The 14,994-nt window shown below is 39.6% G+C and overlaps 1 protein-coding gene across 3 annotated transcripts in view; it reads right to left on the reverse strand.

Annotated features, from left to right (window-relative positions):
• The window catches only part of LRRC8B (leucine rich repeat containing 8 VRAC subunit B), a 69,415-nt gene that overhangs the window by 20,166 nt on the left and 34,255 nt on the right, over positions 1 to 14,994 (reverse strand). For 2 of the 3 annotated variants that reach the window (XM_041749397.1, XM_041749395.1), the window contains exon 2: positions 6,386 to 6,440. The gene's annotated coding sequence lies outside the window, so the exon portion shown is untranslated. Of the gene's footprint in view, positions 1 to 6,385; positions 6,441 to 7,393; positions 7,449 to 14,994 lie in introns of those variants that run through there. The other variant, XM_041749396.1, reaches the window with a different exon arrangement.

Here is a 14,994-nt window from a genome sequence, read left to right on the forward strand (position 1 = left end):
TCTTCAGACTAAATAACCCCTCGAGTCATTCTTCAGAGATCTGATGATAATCATTCAGCATTTCCCAAGGACTTAAATGATCACTAGCAAGACACTTGGTATGCCAGTTTATGTCCTTTACCAGTTATTTCAGATCTTATCAATAGAGCAAATTTCAAATACTAAACACCCTTCCCAAATTTAGTTGCAGTCTGAGACTTCCTAGAAGGGAGCTAAGATTTATACAGTGAAGTGTTTCTCTAACTTTAATGTCCATAAAAATCACTGGAGAGCTTACTATATAATAATATATACTCAGCATATTCTCAAGTGTTTGGTCCCACTCTCCGAGTTTATGATTCATTAGGTCTGAAGTAGGCCCTAAGAATGTGCATTTCTTCTTTAAACTATTTTTAAAAAGATTTTATTTATTTATTCACGACAGACCTAAAGAGAGAGGCAGACATAGGCAGAGGGAGGGGCAGGCTCCCCACAGGAAGCCTGATATGGGACTCGATCCCAGGACCCTGGGATCACGACCTGAACCAAAGGCAGATGCTCAACCACCGAGCCACCCAGGTGGCCAAGAATGCATTTCTAACAAACATCTAGTTAATGTTGATGCTGCTGATGCAGAGACCATTTTTTTAAATCTAAGTGGTTCTTAAGTTTGGCTTCACATTAGAATAACCTGGAGCACTTTTTAAAAAAAAACTCAAATCCAAGCCCTATTCCTACAATTGATCAAAGCAACTCATCTGATGTAGCTGAGACCAGTACTTTTTTTGTGTTCTCCAAATCTCCTGAGGAGGAGAAAGCTTACAAGATAGATTGGCAATAAAATATGTGGGGGAAGTGCTGACCTTTGAAATCTTCCTGGAAGTTTCAGTAGGTGTCTAGAGTGCTGCCTCTCACCGAAGACTACCGGTAACAGTGACCAGCAGCTCTGTGACCCCTTAAGAGACCTAAGACCCATGGGCGCGAGGCAGTAGAACAGGGGGTCACTAAACTATAGAGATTCGCAGAGTGGACTTGAGGAAGGATCAGAGACAATGAGCCCAGTTGAAAGGCTACTTCAATAGTGTGGGCTGAAGTGATGGAGGAAAATTTTGCAGTAGGTTTGAAAAAAAAAAAAAAACAATGAATAAAATAGTGACTGTAAATGAAAATTCAACACCACTTAGCAATAGCCCATAGAAGGGTCAACTGAGAAGCAGGGGTCAAATGGATTCAGATTTTGAGTCTATAGTATTGCAGTATCTTCCACAGTTTCTAGCACGGGGTCTACAATATTTGTACAGTAAATAATTGAGCATATCAGAGAGCAGAAAAAAAAATAAATTGAGGTTAGGCAGAGTGTATCTAAGGTAATAAGGCTTTCCCGGGAGAGCTAGCCCTCAGTCACATGTAGATGGGAAGGATTTTGGCGAACTATTCAGCATATTCTCAATATTAATGGTTTAAAAAAACAATACGGTTTTGTTTCTCATGATTCTGTGGGTGGTTCTTTTACTTCATGGTATTGGCTGGCACAAAAGCGGCTGGAAGGTCCAGAATGTACTCATTCATCAGGCTGGTAGTTGGAGCTGACTGCTGGCTAGCACTTCTACTGTAACTTCTCATGGCTATTTGACCATCCCCATGTAACATGGCTGGGTTCTAAGATGATACATTCCAAGCACAAAGGTGAAAACTACAGGTCTTTCATGGCACAGGCCCTCAAAGCTACACAGGGTCATGTCCACCACATTTTATCGGTCAAAGGCGTCATACAGCCAGCTCAGATTCCAGAGGATGGAAAACGTGACTTCTCAATGGGAGGAGTGGTAAAAGATGTACATCCATGCTTAACTTACCTGGGTCTCCCTGCCCCAAAATGATTTATAGTCCTATATGCAACACACACTCACCTTCTTCCAACCCCCTAAAAATCTCATCTGACTACGGCATCAAGCTCAAGCTTGAAGTCTAGAATCTTGTCATCTAAATTAGGTCTAGGAGGCTGTGGGACAGCATTCTTAAAGTCCTTAGACTTTATCTAGCTGAGAAGATCCAGGAGGCACAGCTTTATATCTTTTTGAAGGCATGATAGAGGGTCTTACAGCTATGCTCTGGGTTTTATTTGTACTGTGAGATTAAGTTTTACTGGCAGTAGTAGGATCTGATCTTTCAACCTGAGGGCCTTTCTTACTTTGAGTACCTTTTGCTGGGTGGAAAAGCTGGGAATGAGGAACAGTTTTATTTACAATCCTAGACAATTCTGGATGGAAATATATCCTCTAAAGTCTACTTAAAACCTGAATAGTTTCTTCTTTGATTCATCTCTCTCTTGTAATACTTTGGTCGTGTGTGGTTTTAAAAAAAAAAAAAGTCAATTGGCACTTCCAATATATTTTTTTTTAAGTAGGCTCATGCTCAGCATGGAGCCCAAAATAGGGCTCGAACTCATGACCCGGAGATCAAGACCTGAGCTGAGATCAAGAGTCGGACGTTTAACCAACTGAACCACCCAGGTGCCTGGGCACTTCTAATATTCTGTTGGAAAATGTCCTAAGCTAGACACACAAATGCATTAGATTCATTTTCTGTCTTCCATGTTACTGGAGGTGTCAGTCCTGTCAATTTTTCTGTCAGTATGAAACAGGGGTACAATTTCACATCCCCCAATAGCAATGTCCTCACTGCTCTTTCCAGCCATCACTAATAGTTATTTTACTTCCCTTCAGATCTGTGTCCCCCCGTCTCAAATCCAATGCCAGATGTTTTGTTAGGGCAGCACCTCACTTCTGGGTATCAATTGTTGTTTTAGTTCTTTATTGCTATGCCAAAAAACATTCCAAAACTTAGTGGCTAAAACAACCATTTATCATTTCTCATGATTCTGTGGGATGGTGAGGCAGTTGTTCTGTTTCAACATGGTGTTGGCTGGAATATGGAGAAGGCTGGAAGGTCTGACATGCCTCGGTCACAGGACTGGCACTTAGGCTGTCTGCTGGTCCTGCAGCTCAGTTTAAGCTAACAACCAGGGGCCTTGCCACTCTTCCAAGTGGCTGTTTAGGCTTTTCCGGGGGCAAGGTGGCTAAGTTCTATGGAACACTGCAAGTACATAATAGCAGAAGTGACACATCTTAAAATCCAACCTTCAAAATTACTCCACACCAGACTGGAGGGTTCAAAAAAGGTAACCAGACTGGAGGGTTCAAAAAAGGTAACCAGACCAGTCCAAATGTTTAAAGGGAAGGGAAACAAGCTGGAAAAATCACACAGTATTTCCAGCCATTTTTAATTCACCACAGAAACTCAAGAACATTGAAGTAGCAGATACTGATGTAGAAATGAAGTAGTTCTTTGTGAGAAAGAATTGAGTGACTGAAGAACAGACTCTCTCCCCTGGATAATATATCACATGAAGAAGGACTCATAGAGGAAAGGGGGAGAGAGAGGCAGGGTCAGTGAGATAAAGGAGAAGCACAGTGTTTCTGGAACACAGAAATCAGTTTCAAGGAAACAGTCTGACATCATGGTCAACAACACAGAGACACCAGAGGAAAAAAGTGATGTGCAGCTACAATTCAGCAGTTTCTTACCCAAAGCTGCACGGTGGCAATGGGTTTCCAAAAACAATCATAAATAATATTCTAAACATTAGGAAAATTAATCATCTGAAGCCCCAGAAGACAGTTACTGAATATGACAATTAACACCAGGGGAATAACTCTAGAAATACTAATTAAATCAGAGTTGTTCTGAACTTTAAAAAAAAATGCTTTACTTTTCTTTGTTTCTGACAGTTATGGAACACATGATTTATTTAATGCAGATGATAATTGTCTTTGTAGGAAAAGGCCTCTCAGTTTTTTTATGCATTTTGTAAGCTATCAAATTATCTAGAATACATTTAAAATGAAAGAAGGTACAGTCACATTATAATATTAACACTAACACAGAAGCCACCAGTGGCTACATGATTCTTAGACTAGGTGAACAGAAGGCAACCTCAAACCCTTCTCCAACATCTCCATTTTTTACAAAAACGTTTTCTTGACTCCCCCTCCCACCACCCACAGTAAGCCCGCCATCAAGTAGAGCCAGACTCTGTTCCCGTATAGTCTCTTATGAATCTACATGCTCTCCGGTTGAATGTCTGGCTGATAGCAGAGATCATCATTCCATTTGCTTCTCCTACTTCTTCCATAGGTGACCTACCTTTCACAAGAGCAGAATCATATGGGCTATTTAATTCAGGAGATTAGAGTCTAACTCTTTACAAGTAAGAAAACTAAAGCGTAGAGGTGTTTAAATTTCTTCTCTAGGGCATGGAATTATGGGCAAATTTCCTAATTTGAAAAGAACTGGGATGTTGATAGCATTGATTCTGGCCACCTCACCTAATTAATAATAGGTATTATTATTAAGAAGGCCATCTCGCCTTCTTAATAAAATAAACAGGGCTTTGTAACATGAATTTGCAAATGTAGTCCAGAAAATTTCTATGAAACAATTTTTTAACTATAAATCAAAATGAGAAATTTTTTGTTTTAGCTTTGGGACAGACACACCCGTGTACTCTAGAAATACTGAAAATAGGATTAAGCCACTAGCCTTAACCCTTTCTCTAAAGTTAACATTTAAATGCACTCAATTAGGGAGGCGAGGACTACAAAGGCATACCAAGGAATTATGAGGCCTTGTTTCTAGTTTTGTGGGATTTACAATTCCATTGTGGAGAGAAGACTTGCATAGTTGAAAACACCACCATCTCATGCTGTCACCAGTGCCAAATGGGTGGGATGATGGCTAAACCTAATAACTACTACATTTGATTCTATACAAACAAAATACCCACAGAGAATGGGTGGAACATCAGTGAACAGTAGCACTTCTCAAAGAGAGGTCAGGATTTTAGTCTGTAGGATACCTGCTATGTGCCTAGTGGAGCTCTGTGTCCAGGAGATACAGATATGCAAGACAGAAAGATCCCTGTTCTAAGGGACCTCACTAAAGAGGAAGGGAAGAGAGACAACCAAATATATAAACACTATAAAATCACAAATGCCACGAAGAATATAGAGCTCCTTTAGTCAGGAAGGTCTCTTTAGATCTGAATAAAGCCAGCCATACAATGATATTGGGAAGCTCATTCCAAGTAGAAGGAGCAAAAAGCTTAGAATGGATGCAGATCAGAAGGGAGGCCACTCAGCTGGGATGTTAGGAGCCTGGGGAAGGCAGAAGAGTGAGAGGGCCTGCAGCCAAAACACAGAGTTTGGATAATAAATAGTCCAGAAGGGATGGAAAAGCCACTGAATGGGCCATAAGTAGAGATGTAGCTGATCTGACATTAGATTTTTTTTTTAAGATATTTTTTTACAGAGAGGAGGGGAAGGGCAGAGGGAAATGGAGAGAGAAGCTTAATCAGACTCCATACAGAGTACAGAGGTCAACACAGGGCATGCAGGCCCACGTAGGGCGTGATCTCATAACCCTTAGATCACGACCTAAGCCAAAACTAAGAGCTTAACTGACTGTGCCACTCAGGCATCCCTGATATTAGCTTTCAAAAATTCATAGTCAACACAATGAATCAACAGGGATATGTGGATATATTCAAGAAGTCAAAGGATCCATACCTTCATCTATAAAAAGAAGAGTGTTCACAATACACAGATTGATAGACCCAACGTCCTGTGGGGGGTAGGCCGAGACCCACCTTCACCTTGTTTTATATGTTCAGAGCCGGACAGCAGACATACTTTTTGAGACATTTGTCATGTTCACAATACTAGCGAGTTATGCTACTTAATAAAGTGTACAAATTAATCATTTATTATGTCAGAGTCAAAAGTTCTGCCACAGAGCTAATTTAAGATTAATCTTCCAAATTATAAAAGATGAATGATATTTGTAGGAAGCAACAGATATAGGGCTTTTGTATTTCTGATTTACGTAATCTGGGAAAGGATGGCCATTGTTTATTTATGGAAACATGGCAAACAAATTCCAGGCATAAAAAACACTATCTTAAAAAAAAAAAAAACACTATAAAAACACTATCTTAAACAAAAATCAGAAAAATATAGACATGGAATCATGGAGTCTAAGTCTGTCATAGACATTACATTCCTCAGATCTTTAAGGTTTAGAAAAATGACAAACATCAAACATATGCACACATATACTCTGCAACATACAAGACCAACAAAGGACAAGAAGAGGACATTTTACCAAAATGTATACAGATTTTTCTATTTACTAACTTGTTTAAAAATATCAAAAGGATTTTATTCAAAACGTCTGTAGGAATAATAATCTCTTTTTTACATACTAAGTATTCAGTATTTGCCCCAAGATACCAATGTAATAATAATTATCTTTACCATGTGTTCACAATTCAGAATGTTAATCTTACCCTATGAATGCTGGTCAACCGGAAACTCTGCAATTAGTTTCTATTTGAAAAATTCCTAAAAAGAAATCATAAACATATTGTTACATTTTATTCATCACAGGATTGCAAGACAAGTTATGCACTTACGTGGTTCTAAGATTTCCAAAATCTGTAACAACTTTATGAAGCATACAACTTAAAAAGTGAGTGCTATTATTCTCTTATTTCTTGTAAAGGTTGTCAATTAACACCCAGGGAGAGACACAAATCGCTGTCACATTACACATTTAATGTCATCACCACGGCAATTTATAAGGCATAAAGTATAAACATTAAATTTTTAATTCAGAATGAGATAAGCATTATATCTTAGGTACCCTTATTTTATGAATAATAGAAGAACCCATTGAATTATCTGTGTTCCATCTAGAAAAAGGGTTGGGAGGCCTGGGGGAAATATCTGGGGTAGTTTCTCTTTCTAGTTTTTTATTGCTGTTTTGTTTTGTTGTTGTTTGCTGGCCTATCTCACACAATTATGCCATTATAAAATTCAATGGCATGATACTTTGCCTCTTATTATTTACCATAGGCTTTCTCAATGTTCTCACAGTTTCTCTAAACAGCATTTTTAAAAATAGATTGTATTTTTAAGCCATCTCCACACCCAACATGGGGCTTGAACTCACAAGCCTGAAATCAAGAGTAGCATGCTCCACTGGCTAAGCCAGCCAGGCACCCCTCTAAACATCATTTTTGATGGAAGCATAATAGCTCACACATAGATATATCATAGTTTACAAAATTATTTCCCTATTGAATCTTAAAATTTCCCTTATTACTAATAATACTGTAAACATCCCTGTACTCTGTTCATAGGATTCCTTTGCATAGATCTCTAAAAGTGAGAGTAATAGGCCAGAGGGCATAAATATTTTAAGGTCTCTGATATATAACAACAAATTGTTGCTCAAGAAGGTTATATTATGCTAATTTTTTTTTCTATAAACAATGTATGAGTAGCATCCTTACCAGATGTGGGAATCATCATTAGAAAACAAAAACAAGAGGCACCTGGGTGGCTCAGTCAGTTAAGTGTCCACCTTCCACTCAAGTCATGATCCCAGGGTCCTGGGATTGAGCTCTGCATATGGCTCCTTGGCTCAGCAGAGTCTGCTTCCCCCTCTCCCTCTGCTGCTTCCCCTGCTTGTGCTTGCTCTCTCTCTTTTTCTCCCTCTCTCTGTCAAACAAACAAATAAATCTTAAAAACAAAACAAAACAAACAACCTTTGCTAATTGCATTCCAAATTATCTTATTGTTTATTTTGCATTTCTCTGATGGGGTTGAGTTGAATGCTTTTCAACATGTTTTACTAACAAGTTTCATTCTTCTTTTCTACTTAACATTTACCTACACCAGAGGAATATTCTGCTGAGAAGACAGAAGTGTAATGAAAGCTCCCTCATAATGACAAATTGTCATCTCAGAGTGAAGCCACTGCTGTCAAGTGAAAAAGCAACAAAATGTAGCTCAGTTTCTTTATCCAGGCTAAACCCAAATCACTCAAACTAATTTTTGAAACTAGAGTAAAAGCTATTGCCTTTCTTCCTCCCCAACAGCAAACAAATGTACAAGTTAGAAAAAATGAAATGTGAAAATACTAAATGACAATGCTTGTTAGAATAGAATAAATAGTCCATGTGAGGCAGGAAAAACCAGGACTCAACCATCAGGGTAACGCAGACGGGACGCAGGGGCTACCGCAGGCTGAGGCTGCAGTGTCAGTGGGTTCTCCAATTGCCATGCTAACGAGTGTTACAAAACTGGCATTACCTACCCCCTCAAAAACATTTTCTCTCCCCACTGGTGGTACACAAGACATGTTCATTTTCACTTAAAAAGTCAATTCCAAGAGAATCTTTAAAAATCTGGAAGATTTGGAGATGACAAATATAACACTTAGAATTCCCTTTCTCAAAGAGTTCCCTTCAAAAGGTTTCCCAGTGAGGGACATACAAGGGAATATTTCCAAGTGACTGTGGATTAAAGAACAATAGGAGACAATCAACTACGATAGAAAAACAAGAGGCCCCACTGCCTTTTACTTTGAAAATTGAAAAGTCTGGATGCTCTTATTTCCTTCTGGTCAGTAGAGATAGGGGAGATTGAAAAAAATGAACTCCTTTGTAGTTAAGCAAGGAACTGCTCTAAAACTCTGGAGTCTGAGAATGGCTTTACATTTGCATGAATTTGTGTTTTAGTGATGGTTTAAATAAAATCTTGCCCTTTAAGCCGTAGCAAGAAGTCAAGAATCTCTTCTGAGTAACTTGATCTCATTTTCTAAGTCAGATATGGCAAGAATCACTGCAATATCACACTTACTCATCCTGCCTTGAGCAATTCCATAAGTTTAAGGCTTTAGGTTATATAAAATTAAAGTAGCCTATTTCATCAGTTTGAAAAGTTCAAACTAAGAATACCAGATGTACTTAAAAGAGGGATATTTCATTTCCCCATCTGTCCCACCCTGCCATCACTTCCATGAATCACCTCCATGAGCCACCTTGACCTCCACAGCCTGAATTCACTGCTCCTCCATCTGTGTTCCTATAACATTAACAGTTCTCTCACACTGTTTTGTAGTATATAATAAGCTATTGCCTCACGTTCCTTGAGCGCTAAGGCAGCATCTTATTTATCTACATTTCTGGGATCTTTCCAGGGCTAGATTAAAAGCCTGGATGTTACGGCAATTTCCACGTACAGAGTCATCAATGGGGTGCTGAAAACATATCTGGAAACTTAACTAGATTAAACAAAAATAGTATCCATCAGAACTCTTCTCAGGAGAGAAATATAGAGAATATGGTTGGAAGGAAAAAGAAGGGGTCTGATGTTCTTCTTCTGGTCAGTTGAGATCCTCAAAATGGGCATAAGGAGAATATGAGGGATTCTTTGGCTACCTCCTTCCCTCTAACATAAGGCTTGGCTTTTCCTCCTAAAAATGTTGTGAACAAATATTTAAAGAATAATAATCTGAAGTGGCATCAAATCATCAGCCTGCCCAGGGTAACAAATTATTAGCCTATCCATTGTACCCCCGTATCTCAACCCTGCCCCTATACCTACCATGAATATTTAGTAAATGATTACTGAGTGAACAAATAATACCAAATCAGATTTTACCACCCAGTTAGGAACCTAGGGTACAGAGGAAGAGTCCCGGCTCTCTGAATGATCTATGAACATAACTGGTATACACACACACACACACACACACACACACAGTGGGTCTGGAAAGGTGGGAAAACAAAGCAGAGGGGACAGAAACTCTGGCATTTCCATCATCCGGTGACAGGCCCAGAGATTCAGAAGCAGAGGCTGGGCCTTCACCCTTCAGGGAGAACGGAGAAAAACTCATACTCTTCAACTTAGCCATCAAATATGACATCTCGCAAATCTGAACGAGAACTGCTGTCAAATTTAGCATGACTGGCTGCAATCTAATGACGGTGAGTCACTTTGAATCAGTGATGGATCACTGGATAAATGCCACAGCATTCCTATATGACCTTAATATCTTATCAAATTATGATTTCACCATTGTTTTCTACAAGTTAAAAGTACAATGAGATGGGAATAATGCCAAGACCAGGGGAACTATCAAGGTTTCACCCCAACGAGGATGGTGTGTGTCATGCTGATCTGTGAGTCCTTTCCCTCTTCCCCTTCCCCCAAGACCTTGGGCTCTGGGATGGTAAGGACATTTCTTGTCTCCTCAGGGTCTGCCAGACACGAGGTGCCCTGTAAGTACTGTAATTCCACAATTCTCGGGAGCTATGATCAAGCTGAAAATATTACATGTCTCTGGATGGTTTCAGTCTCCTGAAATCAATAACTTCTGACAGTGCTCAGCTGTAAAGAATGCTATATCCAGTAGAACATATTCTTAACCCAATGACAAAGATCAAATTGTCATGCACTGAAAATCAGCCTAGTATTTAGGTCGAGTTAACTCCTGACCCTAAAATGTAAAGGTTTAATGTTCACCAAGTATTAAATGACTGCTAAACACAAAAGATGTTTAAAATGAAAGCTGCTACCCCCACTCTACCCCCCAAACAAGTAGTTGTTCCATACTCCACGATTCTTCAACGTTTAGGGAGTCCTGATACATCTATTATACTGCCACTAAACTGCATCACAAAGAGTGGGTTAGATGCCCTCCTGTCTGTCACTTTGAGCTCTTAGAAGAATACAGGGTATTGGACAGGACCTAACACATGAGACTTTCTTAGTAATAACTGCTAAATTAAAAAGGTAGTCAGGTAGGTGAGGTAGGTATTATAATCTCAGCTCTACAGGTGAGAAAGTTGAGGAATGGAGAAATTAAGAAACTTGCTCAAGCTCACAAAGCGAACCCCAAATTCACACCATCCAGCACTATGAGCCATCTGCTGCACCGCCTCTCCAGTGAACTATATAAAAAGGAGTTTTATATAGAAAGTGGCAGCTCTCTTTTTAAAAAATCTACAAGCTATCTTTTAGAGGAACCAAAAGACACAGTCTAAAAGCTAGATCTATAGAGGTTTTCCAGCTCGTACTCCGTATTCCATCTCGTGAAACAGAATCAACAAATGCTCCCTCCCTCCTGCCTGTCTCTATTATATAATTAAGATTGACACATTAGATAACTAGAGCAAGAGTGCATCCTGCAGGCACAGCCTCTTACAGAGAAACATTCTCCCACCGATATAATAACAAGAGGAATAACTGAAGTTTAATCTATATTTAAATGATATTTTTTTTTTTTTTTTTTTTTTTTTTTTTTTTTTTTTATGATAGTCACAGAGAGAGAGAGAGAGGCAGAGACATAGGCAGAGGGAGAAGCAGGCTCCATGCACCGGGAGCCTGATGTGGGATTCGATCCCGGGTCTCCAGGATCGCGCCCTGGGCCAAAGGCAGGCGCCAAACCGCTGCGCCACCCAGGGATCCCTTAAATGATATTTTACAAGGCTTTTCTTCTTGGCTTTCCTATTAAAATGTGGCTGAAACAAATTAATACCATATCCCCTACATAGGACATTCTTTCTGAATAACTTAATAAAGAAGTATCACATGCCTTCAGCAGGTTAGCTACTTTCAATATGTGAGTTACGTTGACAGGCCTAGTTCTTATCATAAAACTCTTATGAATGTTTGAGAAACCTGGAAGGGAGCACAGCAGGATGGTTAAGGTCTGATGGAATTCTAACTTTGTCATTTACCACCTGCTTGATCTCAGATAAGCTAAGTATCAATTTTTTCATCTATAAAACAGAGACAATAGAGTTATTTTAGGAATTAAATGAGATAACTATAAATCAAATGTTTAGCACAGCAGCAGGTACCCAGCAAGCATTCAAAATTGGTAATTTATTAACAGAGTAGCAGTTTTATCTAAAATTAATCCTTTAAAGGTTGGCTTTAAAGTATCATCCTGTAAGAGAAACCAGAATGGATGTCAGGGGGTTTGGTTCTCCACCAAAATGAGTGATTTCTATGCCAGAGTTTACAATATATCACATGGCTCCAGTTACTAGAAAGTGTTGTGAAATATAATCATAGCTTATCTCAATTATTTAGCATATGGCCCAGAGGGAAGACAGTGTTGTGAGGCCAAAACAATACACACTGATGCAAAAATGAGTTACCCCAGGCAAGTGACCCCTACTTCCCGATGGAGTGCCTGTTTTCCCAGTCAAGCATCATGGTTCAGGTAAGTCAGATATAGCCAATGTCACCCAAGCAAAGCCCATGTTTTACAATTCATAGTTGCACAACAGTGTGCGTGAACTTAACGTCACACAACTGTACACTTAAAAATGATTAAGATGGGGATCCCTGGGTGGCGCAGTGGTTTAGCGCCTGTCTTTGGCCCAGGGCGCGATCCTGGAGACCCGGGATCGAATCCCACGTCGGGCTCCCGGTGCATGGAGCCTGCTTCTCCCTCTGCCTGTGTCTCTGCCTCTCTCTCTCTCTCTCTGACTATCATAAATAAATTAAAAAAATTAAAAAAAAATGATTAAGATGTACATTTTAAGTTATATATATTTTATCACAAAAAACCCTATAATCATGTAAAACAAAAACTGTTCTGACTGCTTTAAAATGAACATAAGTGGATTATACAAATTAAATATACAGTGGGCCTCCATGTACTAGAAGGCATACTGACATATAAAAAATGTTTACTGTGTCAAATTTACTTAATCCATAATTCTTAGATTATAATAAATACCATTTAATTATCAATTTTGTTACCTTGAATTAAAAGGATTTGGCTGCATGAGAGAATACGACCCTACTAATTTGTCCAGAAAAAAGCATAGATTTTCTTTTATACTAGAGAAATAAGCTATTTATGAAGCTAACATATTCAAAAATCTTCTAGTGACCATCTGGGTAAGCACACATATGAGATCTTTTTTTTCTACCTAAAATAACCACGGAAGCACCCACATGTTTGTAAAAATCACCAATAACTTTATATGGGTTGAAAAGTATTTGAGCCTCTTATTAATCTTCTTTTATTAAGAGGTCAATCTAACAGAAGGTATCAAGGGAGGCCTGGGGAGAGGGACAGATGGGGAGAGTAGAGGGAGGTTGGTGGTAATGTGGAGAGATTGTGTGTTGGGAAGTAGTTCAAGAAAAACAATCATAACCCTTTGCATTAGTGACAGCAGACATACTGGGCACTTAACACTCATCAATCAATCAATCAATCAATTTCTGAGATTCTCATAATTATGAACTCATTCTTTGTAGGATTGCCTTGTTACTTTTTTGGGCCTGGATATATAGGGTGGAAATGACCATCCAAGGCACAAGAGGGTAGAGGTAATGATCCATATCAAATGAGAGCTAATTTAATAAAAGAAATCACTGCTCTGCCTCTCTGTAGGGCTATTCTGGAGGAGGATGAGGGAATTACAGGAATGAGACTGGATGTTTAAATGAAGGAAAGTAACCATCACAGTGGCATGGGGAAGAATCAAGACTACGAGGCAGCATGGCTTAACAGGAAGAACCTGACTAGGTGTCAGGAGACTCAGTTTCTATTCCCTGCTTTCCACCAATCTGACAGTATAATGTTGAGTAAGTCACCTCACCTCATTTGACCTGACTTTCCTTACTTGTCACATTGGAGGGAAAGCCAAATGATAGATAGACCCTCTACTTCCAACATTCCACTGTCCTCTGAGTTGATTAATTGCAGCTGGATGTGGGGGACATTTAATCTGAAAAGGCTCCTCTGGAGTGGCAAGAACTGATCAGGGCTTTAAAAAGAAAATGGTGACAGCACCAAGGAAAACATGAACTCAAAGACAAACAGTATAGGTTTTCTTAGAAAGAGAGCAATGAATGGTCTAGGATTGGTAACTAATAAGTCAGTCTTGCTAAAAAGAGTCAAAGTAGGTCATAGCAAGAAAAGAAGGTTATTGGGTCAAGCATAGTAACAAAAGCACTGATATTAATTGAAGGTAAAAAAGTAACTGGGAACCACGCAAGGGTCCTAATACAAACCCATCCCTGAAGCCCTGGGGTTCATCAGGATTCAGTCCTTGGCCAGTAGCTTCTCTGCTCATGCATATGTGTTTCTCAAGGGACATACTCTACTCTAAAGGGTCATCCATCACCACTATGTAGGTGATCCCCAAAACAACATAGTGAGCCCTGCTCTCTAACTCTGAGCCTCAGAATCACCTCCCTAACACCTTCCGGGCTATCCATTGAGAGGTGTGGAAGCAACTCACACTCAGTATGTCCCAAACTAAATCCACCGTTCCTGCTCACACCCACACCACACCAACTTTTTTTTTTGGATCGCCGAATGTTGGTAGCAACAAGACTGACAGCTGAATGATGCTGAAGGTTGACAGCAACATCAACGGCCCCCAAACCTTCTTTCCTTCAATTCCCTCAAACATACCAGTTCTTTTCTTAAATTAGCCCCTTCTGCATTTCTACTCCCACTGTCTTGGGTAGAGCCTGCTGGATCTTTGGGAAAGACAACTGAAATGTTTCCTTTCTTGTCTTCCTTGGTCCCGTTTTTAAATTGCAGTCAGAGAGCTCTTTCTAAAACATATCAAACCCTCTTGATTTGTTTTTTGTTTTTGTTTTTGTGTGTGTGATTATAAAGTCAAAATAATATCACAGGGAGGGGTCTGGGGGCCTGGTAATGAAACGTGATGGGAACAAATACTATCCAGCTTCTCTTGCCATCTTCTTGGCTCTTGCTATTTCCTTCCCAGGAACGCTAGGGCTTGACTCCAAAAGGCTGGGCAGATGGGTCATATATCCTGTGATCATCAATCACTTGAGAATAGCTGGACTAGGAAGAAAGGATGCTTCATCCTATGGCTCACTGTGGGCATTCATTCAAAGGTTAGCTGTACCCTGCTGCACCCCACCCCCCAAGTCCAGCTCAGGATGCCTGTGTCATGGATTCTGATACAGTTGAGACCAATGCTATGAGAAGGGATTTTTAAAGCCTTTAGCTCTGTTTCTATCTACATGTTACTGGCATCTATGCTCCCAGATACTGGGCATTTTTACAGAAGTTTTCTTCTCCTCGTCATTGTTATGACAG

The sequence above is a fragment of the Vulpes lagopus genome, chromosome 3 (assembly GCF_018345385.1).
Source record: "Vulpes lagopus strain Blue_001 chromosome 3, ASM1834538v1, whole genome shotgun sequence".
In the NCBI taxonomy this organism is placed as follows: domain Eukaryota; kingdom Metazoa; phylum Chordata; class Mammalia; order Carnivora; family Canidae; genus Vulpes; species Vulpes lagopus.